At 45.6% G+C, this 24,864-nt stretch overlaps 1 protein-coding gene across 3 annotated transcripts in view; it reads right to left on the bottom strand.

Annotated features, from left to right (window-relative positions):
• LOC135391892 (uncharacterized) overlaps nucleotides 1–24,864 on the bottom strand; it is a 149,929-nt gene that overhangs the window by 91,099 nt on the left and 33,966 nt on the right. The window contains exon 1 of one of the 3 annotated variants that reach the window (XM_064622420.1): nucleotides 15,182–15,633. The exons of the other annotated variants lie outside the window; for them this stretch is intronic. The gene's annotated coding sequence lies outside the window, so the exon portion shown is untranslated. Of the gene's footprint in view, nucleotides 1–15,181; nucleotides 15,634–24,864 lie in introns of those variants that run through there. 3 annotated transcript variants of the gene reach the window in all.

The following is a 24,864-nucleotide window of genomic DNA, read 5'->3' as shown; positions in this document are numbered from 1 at the left end:
CATATCTTATTATCCTGTCCACGGTATCAGCAGCACAGACGATCTCCACAAGCTTCCTTAGCTCGGCTGGACGGCAGACCCTTTGATGTTGTTAAAGTTCTTGGCCCTTGCACACCCGGCCATCAGCCTCGCGCCATGCAGGCGTTTGTGCGATTTTGCGTAGACTCCAAGTTGGTGGACACAGTGTGACTGACAGCGTGTGTGGACAGCGTGTGTGAGTGAGTGACTGAGTGTCTTTGTCACTCATTGGTTTTATTGTAGATAGCCGGCTCTCGTAATGAGTGCCTATTTCTTCATGTTTTTCTTTTCTTATAAACTCAATTCAAAAGTAACGTTGTTCTGTTCCAGCACTGCTGATTTCAAGGTGTCGGCACGCAATGTTTGTTCCTGAATTTTGCTATTTCTTTTATGCCATGAGTGAGGCTGTAAGCTGATTACGGGCATGCTAATAAATGAAACTAAATACGAAAAAACGTCTTGTGATAATGTGTGACGACAGCTGTTTTTCATCGCCCGCTTCTTAGCACCAGGTTTGCTCTGACTACCTGCTGGGATGCTCTCTTCCTGGGTACTTCAGACCCCAAGGACCAATTTTCCCAGTGTACAATGCCCTTTCCTTGACAAGGGCGATTACTTTCCTGAACTTTTACAGGAAAACCTGTTCAAATCCACTGTTCGAAATCACGCACTCTAACCTACACCCCTCTATAATTTCTTCCTCCCTTTAACACGGCCGGAAAAAAGAGTTTCTCCGGCTCAACCTCAACCACAACCTTTGAACTCCAACAGCATAGCAGAAATTACTCCTGGAAAGGTAGGGATATATTCCAACACATAAGCACGTGCAAGAACAGCAAAACCCGAGAAAACCACCTTTGCCTTATCGACCCAATCAACACCTCACCTCCAAATCATCACCGCGGCACTATCGTCATCGGCATCATCACGCCATTTTTCTCACGAGTATCGCTTTCTCTCGGCCCTCTCTAGACAATAGATCCATTCATCAGCGCCAGCAACTATACGATTTATCGAACGCTGGAGGTGCTCAATGCACCTTTTTCTTGTGTGTGTTTGCTTTCCGGTTCTTTATGTCGTTTTTTTGTAATGCCAATATACGTTCATCGCTCCCTTTGTTGTTCCGCTTCCGGATGGAGGTGTGAAAGTATTCGACTTTAATGGCGGGCGTGGTCTCCTAAAGATGGCGTGAATTGATCGCTACCGGAATTCAGCTTTATTGCTTTGACGCAGTTGATGTTTTGTACCCTTATTTAGGGTAGGCGACGCGAGTTATTTACAGCGCTAGCGTTAGAATGAAACTAAAGGAAGCCCACAAAAGCTCCGTCTATAGTGACTGCTGGTATACTTCCACAGGAGGAAATTGCCCATCAAGCGACACCGGGGAACGAGGGTTTATGGTGGACCGGAAGCGGCTTACAATGAAGATGCGATGATACGACGCACTAAAACTCACTAATACTGGGTTCGAGTCCCTTCGCTGCACTCACTTACATTTTCGTCCACCTGATTCACGCACGAAATATTAAAGAGTTTCAGTACATCGTACGCTATCGCCTTTGTGTACGGTAGTGATAGCGTGGTGGTTCTGCACACTGCGCGAAGCCCTCTATGTTTTGCGCGTGCGCAGGGTCACCAGTGCTATCTCCTACGTACGCATAGGCGATATCGTACGACGCACTACAAACGACTCTCTATTAGTGAGTGTAGTAGACCGTTGAAAACTTGGCTTCCGAAGAACCGTATCTACCGTACGCAATCAACGGATAAGATTCTGAACCATGCACGCTGTCATTGGTTCCGGTAGGTCCGGTAGCTTCATGGAGACGTTATCAACGGTTTCAAGTTCTACGCCAGGCGGCGCCGTGTAGGGACGCCATATTGGTTCCGTTAAGTTCGTCTGCAATGTTAATGACGGATCTCGTCCGTAAGCGTTCGTTTTTTTTTTCTTCTCCATTCGACCACGCTTTTGCGTCTTCCTTGACGACAATGGATCAAGGCCCTCTAAACAAAATCGCACGTGCTGTTACGGTCAACGCGCTGCAATTCGCCGTCAAGTTTGCCGCAGCATACGGTCGTTTTGCCTGGGCGGAAAGAAGCTGCATTCTTAAAAATGAACTTCACCGCATAGCACGGTCCTAGTCAAACATCATCCGGAATCACATCTGTCTCTCCCCTGATTTGTTGAAAACGGGAGGCGTACGCCCTTTTTGTGCCGCTTATGCAGTACATAATTAGTACAAGAAAGGCGCACGCCTCCCGTTTTACAACCAATCAGGGGCGAGAACGATGTCACTGCCCAAGCAGCACAACATCTTGGCCCAATATTAGACTGATATCGGCAATACTGGCCAAATATTGGTCCAATCTTGGGCCGGCATTGCCAATATTGCTCCAATATTGGGCCATGATGTTGTGCTGCTTGGCTAGTGACATCGTTCTCGCCCCCGATTGGTTGTAAAACGGGAGGCGTACGCCTTTCTTGTACTAATTATGTACTGCATAAGCGGCACAAAAAAGGCGTACACCTCCCGTTTTACAACCAATCAGGGGCGAGAACGATGTCACTACCCAAGCAGCACAACATCTTGGCCCAATGTTAGACCGATATTGGCAATACTGGCCCAATATTGTTCCAATCTTGGTCGAATAGCGGGCCGGCATTGCCAATATTGCTGCAATATTGGGCCAAGACGTTGCGCTGCTTGGGTAGGGATGATAGTTGGCTAGGAGCGTGCTATACGGTGAAGCTCATTTTTAAAAGTGTGCAGTTCCGCTGGCGTGTCAACAAAATGCCGCCGTGTTGTAGATTTTGTCCAATGGGAGAGCAGCGCTCTCAATGTTGCCAGACGGCTGCCGGCATAGTGACGGGGAAAAGGAATACAACACTCTGAGCGAAGCTCTTCAGTGACAAAGAATTCACCTCGTGATGCGAAAATAATTCATCCGTCCTATCACTCTCTCCTTCCTGTTTCTTTCTTTCTTTCAGACTTTACGCACCAAGCTTACGCTTTACGGGCAATCACGCGCTCTACGTCCAAACTTATACGACCGAGGCTCACGCCAAAACAGAATCACACTATGATTTTCCTCACATTACGACGCTTCGGAAGTCGCTCGCACGTATCGTCTGCATCACGAAATATCCTCACTTGGAACGCGTCTGCTTCGAGTCATCCTTTCTTCAAGCACGAACTTTTTTTTTCCTTTTTTTAAGTGCGCCAACAAGGCTGGGCAGCACCAAATCAGGAACTGAGAGTTACAAAAAAATCTCTTCCTGGGGTTACCTATGGTGGAGAGGGACGCAGACGAGCATGTGTCTGCCATACCTGCTCGATTGACGGTATACGTCGCCCGAAGGAGAGTGAAAAGGTAGGCAGGGGATGAGGGGGTTTAGGGAGGGGAATGGGGTACATATCAGTACGGAGTTTCGCGCCCGAGACAGCATTTTTAAAAAGCAGAAGAAAAAAAAAACGTTGAATGCAAGAATCCGGGTGCGCTATGCGGAAGCCTCAGAAAGTAAAGCTCACGAATGAGGAAAAGAAATATTAGCGTAATGTTTCTCCTGAAACAGCGCCTTGAGTGCCACCGTTTTTGTCTTTTTCTTCAGTAAAAAGTGACACATCACCGTGCGAGAGTAAAGCGTATGACATTAGAGAGCAGTCCATTTGCTTAATGTCTGCGTCATTTTTCCTTCCTTTTGTGCAAGAAAAAGAAAAAAAAAAGGGGGGGAGGGAGAGCAGAGTTCCGTGTAATTCGCGAAGCATGCCGTGGACAGAACTGAGCTACGACAGCATTAGTGACAGCGACAGTTACGCGAGCATTATCAAACACAGACCGAAAAATATGATGTGCGCGACAAAAAAAAGTGTGAAAACCATCATTCCGTGACTTCTTTTCCTTTTCTTTTTTTCTTTACTTGTTCTCACGACATTGTGTACCGTACGTCATTACGTCATGCCTCTGAATTAGTTGTCTCGCGACGTAAAGCTACGAATTATCCTCTGAATGTTTAATGGCGAAGGGAACAAGGAAAGAGAAAAAAAACGTGGAGAAGGGAAGCAAAACATGATGCCGCGATATCTTCTTTGCGTTTGATACCTGTCGACGTACTCTCGGAACCGTAGGGTACATTAAAGAAACCGGAGGCCCTCATTGTTTAGAATCACCGCAATTATCTTATCAATGCTCTTTTATCGGGGAAAGAAAACGGTCGTGAAAAGCTGTCAAGCTTCGAATACGACGTGATATCAATAAAAACGTTGTCGGCATGTGGTCTCTCTAAGGAGCGCCGCCTCGGCGCGGTGTAAGCGCCAATCAACTGTTTTTTTCCTCTCTCTCTCTCTCTCTCTTTCTCTCTCTCTTTTTTTCAGCTCTACACCACGTGACTCATCAATGTCCCCTTTCAATCCTTCCGCACGAGCCATCGGTGAACGGCTTTCCCTTTTGAAAGAAGTTATTTCTCTTTTTTGAGAGCGCCAAGTGGCTCCACCTATAATACGTGTCCGCCGATAACATATTCTGAGAAGAGTCATGCCCCCTGCTTGGTTATGTCATGCGTCGCTTCATTATAGAAGTGACTTGTCAATCTATGTATACGGTCAACAGATGGCGTCTTCGCGTATAATGTGATGTCGTCTCTGGCGCCATGTGCAAATTGAGCACAATGAACCTTGCTGGAACTTTGTGCATATCTTACATAACACATATGAACATATTTGTTGTGTCACAGTTGGATTGGGGCGTACTTAATTTTGCCCACCTGAGGTTTCTTTAATGGGCATTAAAATCTCAGCACATTGCACACCGTTTTACAGTCCCCCGCAGTCTTGTATAGTGCGCTGGACAAAAGTTTACGGAACACGCTCACGCTCATTCCTTACTCAGAGTGGCACGTAGCAGCGAATGGTATACCGTACGGACTTGCAGCAGCCTACCGTGCTAGCTAAGCTGCTGGCGTTCCCGCAATCTTGTCATCAGTTCTGGGGACGAAATTAAAAGGACAGCGCCTTTGCATAAGGACAGCTACAAGCGGAGCAATCACTACTACTACTACTAAAATGAATGATCATCAGGCCTCGCAGAGAGATTACAGAATAATTATGCGTTTCGTGCGTGCTGCACGCCATTGCGCGCATGAATCTCGTCTGAATACAGTAATATGACCCGTTAGATTCGGCGCCATTCAAATTATCCTTTCATCTTCACACGCAACAGCGCGTCGCGAGGATTCAACCGAAAGGATTGCATGCATCGCAAACTTCCTCACTCATCCGACCTACGGAGCGTGCATTTATTTCGTGGCGTCATCGCAGTTGGTTAGAACAATGCTGGGGTAGTTTAGAAAGGCCTTCACCTTGTCGGACGCCCCCTGGTGCCGGGGCGTAGTGGCAGACAGAGGGCGATGCCTCTATTGTGCGTCTGCCAGTGATGATGATGATGATGACGACTGAGGTCGTCACTTGTACTCAATAGAAACTGCGGTCGTCGTCTCCTGTTTCACTTTGACATGTCTCTAAGTTGTGGAAGCGGTGAAGTTGGTGAGATACTGGTTTGGTGGCGTGTTATTCCAAAACCAAAACCATCTTTGGCGAAGGATCAGCTTGCACGTTGCTCGAGGGAGATTGTGCGTCCTGGGACGACTTCACGGTGAACCCTGACGACATATGCCGCGCAGCACAGACAGCACAGCGGTGTCGGGATTCGAACCCGAGGGAGGGGAATATGTTTAATGCTGATAAAAAAGGAAGAGAAAGGAAAGGGAAGGGAAAGGTTAGCCATGACATAGGCTTGCTATTCCCAAAAGCAAGCAAACAAACAAAAGGAAGATAAAAGCAGCAGAGACACAGCAAAATTATGAAGAAATACAAGTAAAGACAGCTCCTTCACTAATCCTTCCTTCGAAGCCGGGTCACATCCTAAGTTAGGCGTGGCAGCGATATTTTTTTGATTCACTATTAGCGCGTACAGAGGTTGATAGATGGAGAGGGGACAGCAGGAGGGAATAGGGGACAGAGCAGAGGGGGTTAGTTTGCGTCGTGGGCCGACTTCAGGGCAAACTGCGCCCGGTGTTCGTCTACGATCATCTCCGCAAATCCACCTCTGCCGTTTTTGTTCCGTTCCCGTTGTTGCTTCATTATCCTTGGCTGAGACTGGATAAAAGAACAGCGGACCGAGTGGCATAATGTATTAGTGGTACATGGGGATAAAACATGTCGCTATGAATTTGTTTTCTTCCATGTTTCATAACATGATGACAACCGAGGAGCACAGAGACAAGGACACACGCCTTCGTCTGCGTGTCTCTCGATGGTGGGCTCCGGTACCAGCTTGCCAGCGCCCTCTCTCCCCTTTCACTCATATTTCATAGCTTTTTTGGTTTTTTTTCGCAATATGCATTGCACTAGTGTCACGACAGCCACATCCATGGGTAGACATGACGAGAGAAGGAAAAAAAGAGAAGGAGGGGGGTAGTGCTTGAAGCGGTTCGCTACAAACGAGACTGTCCTGTTAAAATTCTTTACTGTCCTGCGAGTTTCCAGATTGCCTCGTTGTAATGGTCGCACTCCCGCTCCTTGTTAACTTTAGGTTAAGTAACTTCAGGACTTCGGTCAGGTAACCCATACTGGCTGTTTTACCGAGCGACATTTCAAGGTTGGGGTGGATACTCGTGTTCTGTCTTTTGTACTTTATAAAAAGTTGAAATAAGTTGTACAAGTTGTAATTTGTAAGTTGCTCTAAGTTGCACTTTGTGTTTTGCGTCTTCTGTGGAAGACAACAAACGCTGAACATAAAAGCCCGCTATGATATCCGCGCAAGAAGAAAAAAAGGAGAAGCTGCGGAATGAAACTTCACCTGGCGTGCAATCTTCAAGCAGGAACCGGACACAACACCGGCAATACAGTAAATGCAGCGCAGTGCACGTGCAGTGATATTCTGGCTGGGGTGAACAAAACGGCTGTTAGCAGCGCCCCCACATGACACAATGGAACTGCACTCAGCCGAATCGTTTGGGATACGGGTTGGCCGACAGGCAATCACAAAAGGCCAACTTGGAATCACCCTCTTGTTCCGTTCATGATGGCTCCAAGGTCACGGACAGAGGTCAACATCAGCCACGAACATTGCTGAACATACTCAGCAGCACAATAGCGTTCTGCTTCCTTTTTCGTTTGTTCCGTACTGTTCCCTACGATTGAGGTATTACAAGCAAATGACGACGCTGACTGGCGCGCTCTGAGCCATCAAGGGTTACGTACGTGACGCAACTTCCGGTGTCATAGTTGCCAGTATAGCGCGCATCAAAAACGGCTTGATCGTCCGAGTCATCTAAATCACGATCCTTGCATTGAAGAATGGCTTCAACATATCGCTGTAACGATGTTTTTTACGACGTGTACAAAAAGTACGTCTGACGACGCTGTAGGTTTGTAGTGTGGAGGTACGAATATTTATGACCTTGATGTTCTGTGGAATTATGAGAAATATGAGTCGACCATTTAGTGCACGTAGTAGCTTCACTTCCGGATCAGCACGGAAGGGTCATTCCGGAAAGAGAAGTCTCGTTTTTTACTGTAAAATATCGTAGGGTTCGTGTAGTATATAGTGTATAGCGTTCCGTACCGCTTTCTCGGAGACGATAGGAAGATACCGATTGATTTATTTCGGCATTGTCGCCTCGGTAAAGGGGCCTTTGTCTCCTTATTGAATAGCGATCTAGAGCACAAGAGGTTGCTCGTAGAATATGCAGGTATAGAACTACGTTGAATGGAATACCAAGGAATACCTTTTGTTCTTGAGTAGGGATTTAAATAAATTATAGTGTATTGATAAAAATGCTACATTGAGTGGGATCATATAAGATTTAATACTTTAATCTTGGATAGAGTGTCGCCCCCTTGCGATGAAACACCCCAATCACAATCATCTCATACAATAAAGTTGCTGCTGTTGTTGTTTACTCGTGAACGACGACTCAATAGAAAATACATTGAACCAAATATTCTGCAATTGAATAGGCAAAGAAGAGAAAATACTGATTGTTTGCTATTTTGCGTGAAACTGGACTTTATTGTTGAATAGCAAGTTCTACAGAATTCAATAGTGATAGAATCATACACTGAAACGTATGTTCTATAGTCACGAATTATTGGTATAGAATAAAACATACCAAGGGAAATTAAAAAAATACCCTAATATTCTGAAAGAATTTCAGTTAAGCTTTTCGCTGAGCGACACCACATATACTACAGCATTTCAGACTTGCAGTTCACTTTACGCAGAGCCATTCATGATAGGAGTTCATAACCTAGTAGCCCGACGCTAGGCCTAACAGGCACGCTCACTTGGAACCGACTTCGAATAAGCATCGCAAAATTTCCTATCCAGCATGCAGCTGCCTACATGTATATACCTGCATTACCCATATAAGAGTCGAAATACCCGTACAAAAAAAAAAAAAAAAAAAATGAAGGCTATCCGAAACATTAACGTCGAACCGCATTCATTTGCAAGCCAAGCAATTACATGTCACTTAACCTGCAAGACGTCAGGTGATTACACAACAAGTGACGTCCACTTCATTTAATATCTTTCGTGTACAGGTATATACATATAATGCGTGACACCCTGCGTCCGTCTATTACGGCAAGTGACAGCCTGTCCCATCAAATTTGATGGTATAGATACATTACATCAGCTTTCTTGCATCAGAAGCAGGTTAATTGATGTTATCCCCTCAAAAAGTTTTTTTGTTTTCTTCTTCTTTTTTCTAAGGAGGTGACATAACAGCGAGCGGTGGTGGTCTGCGAGACATTAATGGATCATTTGCTCTTATGTAATAAACACAACATTGCTGAAGAATGAAACACGAAGGGTGGATTGGACGCTGCCTTGCCATCATTACATTAGACTGCCGTCTTTCTTCTTCTATACGTCAAGCACTGGCAGTGCCCAGAATATGCGTCGCACTAATGCTCAAAACCACGTGACCAGGCAATTTTTTTCCCCAAAAAATGCCCAACCAACAATGAAAACTTAATTTTCCCTTTCATTTCTGTCTGTCCTTCCCCCCCCCCCCCTTGCGCCACCCAAGAGGCTACAACCACGCCCTCTACAAATCTACGCTTTCGTCCAGCAAGAATATCGCAATCCTACATTGAAACCGAGTCACCGCTCGTCGTCGTCCAAAGAAACCTGCAATTGGACGGCGCGCATTAGGTAAATTCAAGGCCGATCACTAACCCTTTCTTACGCAGAAGGACCACCGACTAACCGTGACAAGGTACACGGCAGACCAAAAAGAAAAAGGAAGGCGCGAGTTATCCTCAAACACGATTTCGTTTGGCAACCCTGTGTTTTTCGTTTCCGTTTTCTTGGTTTATAATGGCTACCTTTGTCACTGCTGTAATGCGAGCGGTCGACCGCTAGGGGACGCAACCGGCTGTTTAGTGGAGCGCAGACAAGGTTGCCGGACGACGTGTGCTCTCGAAAGTAAAATAAAAAAAATCTGACAGGGGAAGAAACAAAAAGTGTGCTTTGAATGGCAATCATACATGATAATGGGAGGGGGGGGGGAGCAAAATTGCACACGGTAGCCAATTGGAAAGGTCAATGTCTCAGTGGACCCCGTCAGAGAAAGAAACGTTTTGTGGCGTCAGATGAGTGGAATTGTCCCGAATGAGCCAATGCGTAGACGTAGCTGCAGAACGTCAAGAAACAAAGGCATTTATTGGCTTACAAGTGTAAAGTATGGAGGCGAAATGTGTTGCATTATCCAATCCAAGACATTCTCCATCTTTTATGCGGTTCTGTCCATGAAGTACAGCAAGGTATTAGGCGCAGCACATTAATATGTAGAATACGTACGAGATGCTGAATCACACGCTAATATACATATACAGGTTATTTACATCGAAGTACTTATTCCTTTCGTTTGTCTTCCTGTCAACATTCGCACGTCTCTTTCACAAGTCTATCCCAGTCCATTGTAGCCATTTCGAAGTCAGCCAAATACACAGTCAGACTCCCCACTACAGAGAGAAATACATGACAGCTGGTCTCGATGCGGATCACGAAAAAAATGAATGAAAAACATGCACATACATGACGTACGTATAAAACACGCAAACGTATAAAAAGGAACACCTCAGAGCTCGGCAAGGCAACGTCTCTTTCAGAAAGCGGAGGAAGCCGGACAAGACACACGACTGGCACATCACGTGACCAAGCGCTCACTAACAAAGAAGTACGTGCAAGACACGCAGAGAAAGAGAGAGCTGGCAGTTCTAAGGGCATTCCTTCTTACAACCATGGAAATGTATCTGTCACTCAAGCGCAGGAAGGAAGGAAGGATGGTTCTAAAAAGGAGGGCTTCGCAAACTTCTCTTTCGTGCTGTGTGCAAATATGTTCTGGCGAGCTGAACGACCTTTTAAGAATTGTAAAGGAGATGTTTGCTTCCTTTCAAGTGCGGTTTTATGCTGTCAAGTAAGGCCAGTTGGCACGATGTTTGCTCAGTGGGTATATACGATGGTTTCGGAGCGACGACCTTGAGTTACGTCAGCGAGACTGTGTTTGGCAACGGGTGTCATTGTGCCTGGTGAAGACGGGTGAAGGTGAAAGGGACGGCTGCTTTCGCAATTTCAACTCCAGTTGTCGGAAAACAAAGTGAAGTACGACATCCTTTGCGAATACGAAGCGGAGGCCAAGTCTGGCTGATTTTGTCAATGGCTCATCGGACACGGATTCATGTAAAGTCTGCAAAGAAAGACACAACAGAAACTTCTTTCTTCTTAGAGGATCTTATGCAAACAACTGAAGAAAACGTCACGTGTCTTGTAATTTTGTAGCCGAAAGCAGCCCACAGACTTGCAACGCTGTTTAGTTAGGGACGCCGCTTGACGAAAAGTCAGCGGGCGCAGGGGACGGATCTCTGATTTGTTGTACCGTTCTATACTGTATGTCGACGTTGTGCCCTCGTCAACATAAATTGCGTTACGATACAATTCAGGCAGGCACCGTTAGATACGTATAGCCAGCCAAGGAAGAACAATTTTTGTATTCCGTTGTCTTGCCTGTGTGGCCTGGTTTTCCTGGTAGCCCTCAAACACTGTAAAGTAAGTACCGGCACAGAGCCATATAAAATCGGCCCATTATGAAAAGCTCCTCCATATCGGCAGACAAATCGCTCGGTAAATATCGACTTTACTACAAACGACTATACGAGCATTGACTCCTGTGTCTAAACACGTAACACATTAATAGTTCAACTGCGTAAAAGCTTCTCCAACTTAATTTGCGCTGATCTACAGCGCACTGTATCACATTGATGCGCATTCTAGTAATTAGCTGTCTAGGATCTAAAACTCCCACGGAATTTGAGGGCGGACGCGACAACGTTATAAGCACCAACGACGTCTTTGTCGGGGAACGCGCAGTTCTACAACGCCAACACACGCTCTCTTTAAACTTTACAATCATTTATCCTAATCCTCATTATTCTCTTTCATCGGAAGCATCGACCTGCCTCACACCTTCCTCGAAGTTTGACACACGTACGCTAGATTTGATATATGGAACCGCACCATGCATCAGCACGAAGCCCATAATTCATTCACACACAGAACTTCACTTAAATCGAACATCCTACGCGTGACCTAGAAGGCTTCTTGCGTAGAGGAAAGTCTGGTCTATGAAGGCGAAACTTATATCACTGCACTCTATCAAAAAGTGTGCGAGAGAGAGAGAGAGAAAAAAAAATGCAAACGAAGCGATCTTGCCAAAAGTCGTGAATAAGGGGGGAATAAAAGAGAAAAAGAAACAAACATGTAGTCATAATAAGGTCGACACCCACGTGAACCGGAAACTTCTATCACATATTAGTCGCTTTCTGTCGCGGTATGGCTCTTGTTTTATTGCTTCGACGTGGGCACTTCTCACTTTCAACATGGAGCGTCAGAACGCCTAGGGAACAAAGATGGCAGTCATCCAATTAGATGAGGGTGGATAAAAGGAAAAAGTGCCGCGGCTCGGTACCATATAAAAGCTGTTCGGAACGCTAGAGTCGACTAATATATTACTTGCCGGATAATGCTTTTTTTTTTAATTCGTTCGCACGTTATGTACTTGTCTTCAACCTTGTAAGCGAATGTCGCTAGAATAAAGATGGCGGACGCTAGAGTAGCCATGAGTTGATATAAGATCCAAATGTCTATACTCTTACGCGTAAGGGCTGCATTAGTTTGAAATACGGTTGTTTAACATTGTTTTCCGCTCCGTGTTTGCACCACGCAGCATCTATGGTCATCAGCGGTGTGCAGACGTGAATAGATGGTGAGATGACAACTGTGAGAGGAGGAGGAGGAGGAGGAGGGGGGTTAGTATGCGCTCTGGGCCGACTTCACGAGGAACAAAATCACGGGTTGCAATTTAAACGAGCCGGGATAAGTTCGAAAAACATTTGCCTTAACTACAGGGTTCACGGTTAATTTTAAAATGGGTTAACCGTGGGCTTTGGGGCCTGAAGCCTTGCCACAAGCCTTACAGGTAACTTCCCACACGTTTTGTTCCCACAAAGAGATAGAGAGTCATGTGTACTATCCCTCAGCACATTTCCGCTTCATATTCCGTTCCCCTGTTTGTATTTTACAATCCAATCCAATCCAATTCAAGGTGCCATTTCTTCAACTTTCACTTCTTCTGTCAGGGCATGCAGAGTCCGCAATTAATTTCAGTCACGTTATTTGCGTAAGCGACTATTAACCAAGCTATCTGGAGATCAACATCCAATCCACGTCTTCGAAACGTCTCTACCCTACTCTGTACTTACTCCGTATAATATGCCATCCTCGCGTACTCTCTTATCAATTCGCTCTCTATCGTCCCTGATTTTAGCTCCACTCTGACAAGTGATACCTCGTAAAAGTCGAGCTTCTGCATCAAAGTCACATTTCCGGGTGGTACGCATCACGTACTAAACAGGCTTCGGCATCGAAACCCGATCTGACCTCAGTGATATCAGAGCCGCTACGAAAATTCCGCCAATTCCAGCGGTATATCGAAGCAAAAATAAAGGAACAAAGTGACCTTTCCCTTCAAAACCGTAACAAGCAATACGAAGCTGCCAAACAACAAGCTGTATAACGCCTAATACGCTGGCTACGCTAAAACTCAACGAACCGTACGTACGTGCGTGCGTAACGCTAAACGCGAAGGCCGTAAACGAAAAAAAGAGAACAAAGATATACGCCTGTTTCTTGCGCCTGCCTGCTTTTTATAGTCTGTTGTACGAGGTTTCTTTCGCGAAATGCTCTTGTTGCGAATGCAACGGCCGAGAGGAAATGGCGTTGATGGAAACCCATAGCGGGCATTCTTCTTTTCCAGGCGCCATCTATTTCAAGGGCTCCTGCTTGAGCAGGTATGAAAGTTAACGCTTGACCAAGCACCGGGGTCAGCGTGGTGTACATAAGAAAAAAAAGGTACTGCGGCGTTCGGTCTAGGTCGCCGATGGTAATGTAGTTCCGTCTCCGGCCGCGTGTGGCGATGCAGTATGCGCTATAAGTCGAATAAAAGAAAACACGCAGAAGCGCTGAGAATGGATTACAGAGAGGAATACACTGTGACGAAAAGGTTCCGGCATTCGGAAGAGTGTGGGGGGGGGGGGGTGAAGGGGGTTGTTTCGCTAGCGGGTTAGTCTCTGTACTGGAAAGAGAGAGAGAGAGACGATTGTGCTTTTGTTTTGTTGCCTCTCAAAGACGAATGTTGCGCGGTGTTTTCACTGTTGTTATGCAACGGGTGTGATGACATTGAGGATACGCGTTGAAGATTTTCTATGCACAGCAGGGCTAACGGACGTTCTATGACTTGCTGAGTGTGTGCCCCTAGCGATTCCGACATTTTGCACACACACGCTTGGTTGAAACTTTCGAACTGCGTGTTGAACTCCATCACTTTAAATCGTTCATCGGTTTGTATTTTCTGTGTGTAAGCGGCCTGGGGTAGCCAGTTCGACTTCGTCACGACTCACCCCCTCCCCCTTTTTTTTTTTTTTTCTCACATCACCATCACCATATGCGTTGTAATAAACATCACATTCACAATGCAACGTTGCAAAACGTTTCGATAAGCGACTTTACGGCAAGAATTTCTGAGTTTCGGCAGAATTACGCACAGAATTGCTGAGAATTTCGGACTGATAATGCCTGTCTTTGCGTCGCAAGACAACCATGAACATGAGCGCCGCCATAGTGGTCAGTCTGTGAATTAATTTCGCGCACCTGAGGGTTCCCTAACGTGCTTCGAAATATCGGCGCAAGGCACACCGTATTTAACGTCCCTCGCGGAAGGCGGTTGCTGGCGACCTCAGCCGGGGTCGAACCCTTCCATCCAGTCCATTCAGTATAGACGAACACGCTGCCAACTGATCCACCGAGGGTGGTTCACTGGACTGAACTTGCTAGCGTTCACACGTAACTTCTCAAGCAGCACAACATCTTGGCCCAACATTGGCACAATACTGGCCCAATATAGCTCCGATCTTGGGCCAATATCGGGCAGGCATTGCCAATATTGGTCCAATATTGGGTCAAGATGTTGTGCTGCTTGGATTCAAACCTACGTACGTTCGTTTAGGCATTAAGCAGATACCTAGTGGCTATCGCGGACAAAGACTGTGAAGGGAAATAATAATTGTGGATTTTACGTAATGATATCTATGGTAATGATCCAATTTATCCCATATGAGAGCTGAAATTTCACTACTCCGTACTCCGTTCCGTACTCAGCATCCCTCGCGTAAAGATGTCATGTCAAATTACACTGTACCACTTATACCCGCAACCTTGGAACCAGTGACCGGTCGTGTTCACAACTGATCCACTAAAGCCGGTTGTCTATAGCAAAGCGACAAACCTCATTGCATCGCGTCAAACTTTTTCAGCATCACCCGCGTTCATTTGTTTTTCTGTCTTTTTTTTTCTTTTTCTACGTGACAGCTGCAACCAACAAAACGTAGAATTCACGCCACAAAATAATTCATAATAGCCAAACTAGAATTTTAAAAACTCGACACATCCTTGTTGAAAGTGTCGAAGAACTATGACAGATCACAAAACTAGCGCGATGCATTAAAAGACTAAAGGACCAGTACAGAAATGTTTCACTTACCCTCAAAAAGACAGTCTCAAATCCTCGAAAAAGAACTCTAGGCGAACTTCAGTACTTCACACAAAAAACCGTCTTCCTCAAACTTTCCTCGAAATCCGCACTACCACACTGTCAAATCAATTAACTCCGGGCAAGCCACGCACTGGTGCGCGATCTCCTCCTTTAGCCTCACCCCACACCGCTACTTTCCAACGTCTTCACCAGTTTCCACCACACTGTATACCTTCACCAGTCACTTCAGCTGCGAAACCGCCGTCGAAACGCCGCAGTCGGCGTCACGGGGCCAGCAGTCCCGCGCGACCGTCGTCAAGACCAGTCCTGGACGCTGGGCGGACCCTTCGCGGCATTGCGCGGTCGACCGGGGTAATTGGGCTCCGACGGGCGCAGTCAAAGATCCTGGATGATGCGGAGAAAGATGAGGGGGGCCACGAAGATGCGAGAGCCGTCGTCCGCACGCGCTGTGAGATCGCGGAGGACTGGTTTGAAGTTGGGCTCTACCTGAGGAGCGCTCGGAGTGCCCTGTTGGAGAAAGGAGGGGGAAGGGAGAGTGCTAGGCGTCCCTCCTTCCTTTTCGATGTCGACACTTGCCCGACTGAAGACAGTCGTTTGTATACCTGACAGAATGGATCGGGTGTATACAGCCTCGGGTGCGAGAAGTTTGATCGAATACTGGCAGAAAATCGGGGAGACCAAACTTCGAGGAAATGCTGATATAAAAATTCGAGCTGTAAACGTTAATGGTGTCATTATTTTTGAAGCCCAATTTTTATGATTCGAGTTACTTTAATCTCCTTGGCCATTTCTTCCACGCTGTCAAACTTGTTTGCCCTTTGAATGGTGAAGGTTTTTATGGAACTGACAAATTACGTTCGTTTCATTTTCTCGTTAGTTTCATTTTCTGTGACTACACTCCTTAAACAAAGACCTCCACTTTTGCTTCTATCCGAACGTAGACAAATTTATCATTTGCAATTATTTCGCAAGTTTTATTATAATAACATTCTTCCTAGACAAGCACTCTTTTCCCCTCCTTACTACATAGCTTGGTAGTTGGACCACCCCGAGAAGGTACTAATTCCTTTTTGCACCAACAGTTTCGGCAACTCCTTTGTTCCGAAAACCGCACACGGCTGGAACCATCTTCCTGCTGCTCTTATTGCTGCCCGGAACGCAAGAAAATTCGGCATTATGCTTCTACTTCTGCAGACTTCTTCAATGTATTATCGTATTTAACTATGTATATATATATATATATATATATATATATATATATATATATATGTGTGTGTGTTTATAAGTTCCAAACGTAGCCACACCAGCATTGGACAGCTGTTTCGGCCTTATTGGGCCTTCATCAGCAATGCGTAGGTGGGCGACGTTTCCAGAGCGTATGCTTCATATATATATATATATATATATATATATATATATAGATAGATAGATAGATAGTCATGGAACGATGCCGGCGATGGATACGATGGATCGGCCCTGGGCCGATGAGCCGCAAACACGGCGAAACACGTGTCCTCTGGTGCTGCCGCATCGTTCCATGAGTATCTGTTTCTCTGCGTGCAGCCATAGAAGCCATATTAACCTGTAAGTTTGAATTTCAAACACGTCTAGTATCATTTATTTGTTTTTTAATGGCTTTTTTTCCTGCATTATATATATATATATATATATATATATATCTTTTTTTTTCTGTTACCACTCCCTTCTGTAATTTCTTGAGACTTGAAAGTAATTAAAGAAAGAAATATTTCCTTTCTGGCCGCGTTATTGCCACACACACAAAAACGATCTTGGTGCACCATTGCTGCAAGTGGTGGTGGTGGTGGTGGTGGTGGGGGGGGGGGGGGGGAAGACCACCTTCGGAACATTCCAGAATCCGAAGTCTGCATTTTACACTGGACACTCCCCTCTTGGAACAATATTTTCACCAGGCTACACACCAGCTGCATATCACTTTTAATTGCGGTGGTGCACGTGAGGTCTAGATTCTTTCTTGGCTTATTGCACAACGTCTTCTTTGTACTTTCCACATCGCGTTCAGTCCAATTACGATGCACCCTTTCCATCAGTGCTTGCGTTCCTGAAGGACGGCTGTCCTTTCAGAGATCATCACACCCTCGACTCTATAAGACAACCACACGCGTGGTTAACCTCTCCCTTTCAAAGGGCAGCCAACCCTTCCCTTGCGGAAGCCACGCAGCGACAGCAGCCCCCGCCCTTGGCCGCCGTTCAGGCATGGGCGTTCGATGACATCACACGGACATCCCACGACGGCGGGCTTTCTTCATTTCTTGATACCCGCACACTGTCTTAGATGCCACTTTCACGCCAGTTGCACACCCATGCATGTCTGTGTGAGCCCATATGCTTTGTCTTCAGCCGAAGAGCGTCGTCGATCATTCGGGCATCGACAGCTCAAGGACGGGCGGCGTTATAGGAAAGAAAATCGTGAAAAATATGAGACGTCGGATTTTCATTGACAGCGACTGTCTGAGTAGTATTGTTTTTCAGACGCGCAGGAGTCGAACGGATATTATACGAGGGAACATTGACAAACTGTGAATGGATTCAATTCAATTCCATTCAACTATTCACTAGTTATTCACTAGTGATAGTGATTCACTAGTGATATTTATTCACTTGCACCTAGTGTACTAACACACTAATTGTTGGGGATGGGGAATGTACTTTGTTTGTTTTTGGTTGTTTGTAGATTGTTGTTTTGTTTTGGGAGTAGCAACTAGTCAGGAGACAAGTTCAATTTCTCCCTGGTTTTCTTTTAAATAATCTATCAATCAATCACCATTCAACTCGAATATTGATTAAAAGTGCAGAATGGGCCAGTTGGTACACGGCTACGATAAAACCTGGAGCCGGGTAAAAACAGTTTTATCGTTTCCGAATATGTCTGTGCAAAGAAAATGTTTTTTTAAAAAAATCAGCTGTGGAATTGCGGTGAATTCATTAGCTATTTTAGTGTAATACAATGTGTCACACGGGCAGCAGAACAAATGTCATTATCGTCCCATGCCATTATGGTATTATCCACGAACGCCCTGCGAGATCCTCACTTGGGGTGATACAGGGGTGACGGTACAGGATGCCCCTGTGGAGGCCCAAGACTATTTTGGCTATGGAGGTAGTTAGTGTTCACGACCAACGGGTCCTCGTCCCAGATATCAATTCGGACCTGTTCCTCGACTTTCCCGCTGACTCCGACACACAGTCTACATTACCTCAAGAGGACAATTACACGGTCCCTTCAAGCCCTGTACCTCTTCAGATTCAAACTCGACACTCCACCTACCGCGTCGGATCAGAACCTGGATCCCTCCAGAAATGCTTCACTCTCTCCTGATTCAACAGACGTTTCCCCAGATCGCACCGGCGCAGTACCCGACGATCCGTCTGACCGTCAGTCCGACACCACGCACTCTAACAAAAAACAGGAGTAATTTTACTCCTTTTGGGGACTAATTGCGTTGCCACAAAAAATAGTCCCTTTCGGGAGTAAATGCGTGGGAGTAAATGAATGTGACAGAGTGGAGACTGCATTTCACGCTCTGTTCTAAGAGTCCCAGGTACATAATTCGTGTGCATGCATGAAAATACTTTGAATCAAACCGTCAACCGTGATATATCGAGTGATATAAAATCTTGCGGCATACATAGGGCACAATTTCCGAAAGAAAGAAGCGCTAACTGTTTCTTGCTCTGTGTGGGTGGGAAATTGCTAAGTTGGCTAAGTTATGAGCCTTATGCCATCAAATTCACGAAGAGCGCAGATTTACGTATAGACTATTGCATTCGGAAGACCATTTGGAAAGTTCAGTGACAATTTGCAGTTCTGGAGAGTAGATGTCGGGGTTAGGTGACTAAAATGAGGAGTAACTGCAGTTTAGGGGACTAGAAGCTCCAATTACTCCCCGTTTTACTCCTTTTTTTTTCTTCTTCTTCTTCTTAGAGTGTGGACAGCCTCACCGATATGAATTCCTTTGTGATACCTTTCGCGGGGCGCGAACACCCCTCGGCGGGGGGGGGGGGATAGCGTAGCGGCCCCTAGTTGCTGAACGGGCGTGACGAACATCGCGAGGACGGTGGGACACATAGGTTCCGTGACTCAGCGCTCGCGCTCGCTTCGAAAACGGGTTGGACATCTTGTTCCGACGACGAATAATCCCGTACGTTTTTTCGGCCTGCTACACAACGTTCGAAGTCATACAGCCAGATTCGGTGCATGATCGTATACGGTCCGCAGCCAAACTGCCACTCGACGTCAGACCGCAACTTCACAAAAGGCGTTCTCGCCTGTTGCATTTTTTTTAGACCGGAACTAGAAATGAATTCAGGCGTGATGTTCGAAACATTGTTCAAAAAAGCGTGTTCCTCATAGAAAACGAGCCGCTCATTCACACCGGGAACGATTTTTATAGCAAAAACTTCCTCCTTGCAGAGCATGAGGACGACTGACCTTGCAGCCACTTCCTTAACAATAAAAAGGTCCGCAGAAACAACACAAAATGGCTTAGCACCCATCCTGACGTTTTGCGTTCAGCAGGTCAGCCCGGAACAAGCGACGCGCTTTAAATAATAACAAAAGAAAAATCCTCTCCAACCCCTCTAGAATGCAGTCAAGTTTTCGCTAAAAAGCCAAGCCAAGTCCAACGATGCGCGAAGCGCCCCCTCTCTCATAAACGAGCAATCACCCGTGACGTTGAACAGCGCAAACGACATAGAGAGACTCTTTCGCTCACAAGCTTCTGCCCCTTGCGAGCTTCCTTGCGAACTACCGTGACAAATTGGGTTTGGAACCTAAAGACACATACACACGCACGCGCGCGCGAGCGCGCGTGTCCTCTGGGCTAGAACGCCCGCGACATCGCTTGAACGTTACTCTAGCGTGTACCGGTTTAGGTACAAATTTTTAGGAAGTATTTTTTTTGCGGGCTAAGACTGAAATGGCACGGCACTGTACTTCGAAAAGGAAAATCTGAAGTCCGTTTCACAGCTGCTCCTTTGTCATGCTGATAAGGATAGAAGAACTCGTGAAGTGTATCAATGTGTAATCATAGTGTATCCATATAGCTTTCTTATTGGTTAGTACAGATCAGTAAAAATAAATAGCGCGCAACACCTGGCCCTCCACGGAGAGAGACTTCGGTGGAATGCGTATACAGCCCTGAAGCACACGCACGCAAGGCACGTAACAATACCTTATAATTTACATTTAAGCTACTTATCTTGGAAACAGAGCTCCGCGTCAAAGGCGCTCTTGACATGTCTAAGTAAGACATCGCTCCTCCGATACCCATTCTTTTGAATTTATTTCGTTGATTGTCTTCGTTCTTTGTCAGGCGCACGAGATTTTGATCGTGTCGTTCTCCGAGATGATAGGCATCTGTAAGCGCATACTGATGGGATGGTGTAACACGAACACGATACGAGTCAACCTGAAGAAAACTGTACAAACGACTTGCACACGGAGGACAGATTGCCTGCTATTGCTGGATGGCAGTATTTATACTAAACTAAATGGAATTGTAAAAGTTCACTTAATTACCCGCTACTTGGGAGTTTACATGAGCTGTTCGCTAAAATTCCGTCGACATATGAATTACATTGTAGACGCAGGTATCCAATACACGACAGCGTTTGTCGTGTTACCGCAGATTTAAAGCATCCATATCTGAGGATTTTACTTAATTTCGCTGAGCGTGGGTGTGCTTCTGTGTCTTGGAATTCCATTTCTGGGGATGAACAATAAATAAAAAAAAACTTAAACGTGCGCAAAAGCGTTTTGTTGGGACATTTTACAGCACACATACTGGTCGTGTATTATCATTATTATGGTCTATTAAACGTATTAAACGTATTAAACGTTTAATACAGGCACAAAGGAGCAAACTTGTGTTCGAAAAGAGGAACATTTGTGTGTGTGTGTGTGTGTGTGTGTGTGTGTGTGTGTGTGTGTGTGTGTGTGTGTGTGTGTGTGTGTGTGTGTGTGTGTGTGTGTGTCCACATGCCATATCTATGACCGCATCGGTTGCAAAACGTTTGCTTATTAAAGGGGCGGTGGTATCGGTTCCAGTCTCTTTCGAGACTATAGTGTCATTTGATTTCTCGCGGGCCACCCCACGCGAAAGAGCGGTGTAGTCTGACTGATATTCGATGGAATACATGACAACAGCAGAAGCCGGATGTTGAGAATTTTCCGGAGCTCCCTCTCTGGAACAATGATAAAACGTCCCCCCCCCCCCCATAAGAACCAATAAAGTGCGCGACACTGAGAAAAGGAATGCCGCGACCGTGCGTACGTCTCAGGGAGTTACGGGCAGTCTGGACTGGACGGCGCTTTTCCTCCTCTCAGTGCCACCCTTTCACTCCTCCACTTAGGGAGTGACGTCACGCCGCCGGAGCCTCTGCAGCTGCGGAAACAGTTCTAATCTCTAAAGCTCGGTTATCTGATATCTAAGCGCTTTTCGGACGATTGTCGGACGATCGTTGGACGATCGTTGGACGATTGTCGGACGATTGCCCGACGATTGCTGGACAATTGTCGAACGATGCCAAACATAGTTGTATCAGTTTAATATATGTTTCCGGTTGCGACAGTCCGTAGTTCTGCGGGACTGATTGCGGGCCAACTTTCGTTACTGTTTATGTACATTGACACAGCTTGTGCTTCCATACGTTAAACATTATGCAAATGTAAATACTTTTTTACTTGATTATTAACAGTTTTCGGTCATTCATCAAGTAACCATGATATTTCGGGTTTGTTTTCTATATTTCTATGCATGTACGCCATTATGAAAGCTTACATGCACGCGACAAAATAAAGATTGGGATGAAATGAACGGTGTATAGAGGACTCCAGTTTTTGTTGTCAAGTCATGATCAGTCAATCTGATGTTGAATCTTTCTAAATCAGAAATTTTGATGCAGTATAGTCAGAATATCGATTTGCTACAAGTCATAAAATATTATGAACATTCAGGATGTCTTCAGGAGAGCTTTAAGCTCACCCCTTCACAGCTTGCTATGGTGCATGCTGTTCTGGAAGAGACATATGTGTAATTAGTTTAAAAACACGACCGCAAGGAGGGGCCGGATACAAGTTCAAATACTAGTAACATCAGGTGTCTGTTTTGTATGAAGCAACAAAGCAAAGGAAAAATAGTCGCACGAAATTGAGCGAAGGGGTCTCAAGCAAATAGCGTAACGCACCTTGAATGGTTGTCCATGCGCCGCAGGAGTGGCAAGCAGGAGCAGCAGGAGTAGCAAGCCAGCTAACCTTGGCCAACATCTCCTCTACCAAATCCCATAACGAAACAAGCGCCTGATTAATCTTGTGGAAGTGTCTCACTATTGAAGAATAGCACTGTAATAAAATAAAGCAATCTGGCCAAATGAGACTTCTTTTAGCTAAACTTAAGAAGAGGCCCCAGGGTGGGAGCCGGCAAAATACCGAACGGTTCGAAATATCTACAACAACAACAACAAATAAATAGTGACTACGGCATGATTCACCTCTGGAGAGCAGTACACTACCCCATTATACGCGAAACATGACATGTGAGATATGAGAATGAAGTTGAAGTTAGCACAACAATTGAGCTGTCCAACTATCTACAGCCTAATAATATCGCCGTTACTTCAGTCCACTTTCACCGGACTGGTGAATCGCTTTCCTTTTCATCTTTTTCTTTCTTTTCTTTTTTTATATTTTTTTCAAATAAGTAAGAAACAAAAGCACACGCAACCCCCGAATTTCCGGTAGAACTCTGAAAACCAAAAACTTGAGGGAGAAAAAAAAACAGAGCTGATAGTAACGCAAAGCCGTGTCTCCCACGCGAAGCCGAAGTCCTCCTTCCGCTTCGAAAGGACACAACGTCGACGAACACGATAGCTAATAGTGCTCGGAACACTGCGGAAGCTCAGCTTTTTGGGTGGGGTAAGGAATAGATCGATCATCAACATATTTTCCAAGCCAACGCCCTCTGGTCTGTGAAGTTCCTGAGTGACTTTCTTGTCCCCGTCTCGCCGCTTCTTTCGGAAACTTTATCTGTAACGGACGGGGAGTTCTCGCGTTGATGGGCCTGAGGGGAGGTTAGGAAAACAGAACGAACATGTCGCTGCGTTCAAAACGTCAACTTTCCCGCGATAAAGATGCCGACTTCGATGTTCTCTACATTACCGTTAGTTCCGTTTGTTGCACACAAACGCCTTCCGTGTTTTCGACAGCCCGAGAGCGCTTCGCTGGCCGTTATGTTGTGGCGTCTTTCTCTCTCTCTCTCTCTCTTGACGTTTCTTGTTTTCTTTGTTCACGCTGGTCGTACTGACGTTTCTTTACCATGTTTCATCACCGCCTTGTCCTTCGTTACTGGCTTCAGTGAATGGAAATAGACCTTGTATTGCCAACTGCAGGATTGGTTAGTGATTAGATGGTCTGGCACAGTTGATGCGCCGAGAAGGTATTGAACTCTGCCTCCAATATAACCGAAAAGGATCGCTTATGAAAACGCAAGTGTATTGTCCAAGTATGCATCTCAATGTGTCGAGCGCATCAAAACGTATTGTTCAAAATTGTGTATCAATGTGAGGAAGATGCGATCGTATGGTCCAAAGGTTAGTCTCAGTGTTGCGGAGCACGTAAATGTATTGTCCATATGCGTGTCTCAGTCTGACTAAATGTCATTGTGGCGTCCGGACGTGCGTCGCAATGTGATCAGCATACGAATGTATTGTCCAAATGTCTGTCTCAGTCTACTGAGCACGCAAGTGTAATGCGTAAAAGTGATTCCCAATCCGATGTATTGTAGGGGACTCGCCTGTCTAGAATCAACACTCCGTGGTTTCTCTCTTCTCAAAGTCCACCTTCAAATACAATATTGGCACAACATTTTCAAGCGCAACCGAGGTAATATGGGACGGCGAAGTACTGACAGGCGATTTTAGCTAACTGTGTCCCCAGCAGTACATACAAATGTACTGACCAAAAGCGAGTATCAGTCGAAGAACTTGAAAAGATTTGAGTTTCGTTCACTGTAGTTCTCATTAGATATCTCAGAATATGAAGCCTTCTGCAGCATGCTCTTCACTGGAAAGAGCGTGTCTCAGGCGCTAGAGACACACCCCCACATTCCGCGTATCAGAGCATAATACAAGACAAAATTGACAACACGAGAGATATCACCTTACAGCAAGGTAAATTTGAACGCTATAATTCGAGAGAAAAACCAAGAAAGCTGCACAGAAATCACGTGACAACCAACAAACATACTCAGAGCCATTAATTTCACAAACGCACACACAAACAACTAACCCATAAAAGCTGGAACCTGGGATGAAATCCCTGTGCTGAAAAGCATTAAACGCCGCTAAACACATTAGAGCAACTTCTGCAGGAAGCAAGGACAGCCTGACCCCTGTTATTCATCTTATGCAACTTTCCCTAGCGACCAGAGGTGTTGTGGCATGGTACACCGAGTGCGCTCATTCATAATTAGACAGCACACAAAATGCCTTCGACGTCGGTAAAAAAATGCAATAAACAGAGAGAAACCACATCGTTAAAATATTAGCCAACGGCCTGCGAAAGGGTTAACCCTGCACCGGTCGACGAAAAAAAAAAAAAAAACGAAAACAACTTCAGAGAATCTGAAGCCCTG

The sequence above is a fragment of the Ornithodoros turicata genome, chromosome 4 (assembly GCF_037126465.1).
Source record: "Ornithodoros turicata isolate Travis chromosome 4, ASM3712646v1, whole genome shotgun sequence".
Lineage (NCBI taxonomy): Eukaryota > Metazoa > Arthropoda > Arachnida > Ixodida > Argasidae > Ornithodoros > Ornithodoros turicata.
Note: the sequence above shows the minus strand (reverse complement) of the source record. Positions and strands in the feature narration are given on the sequence as shown.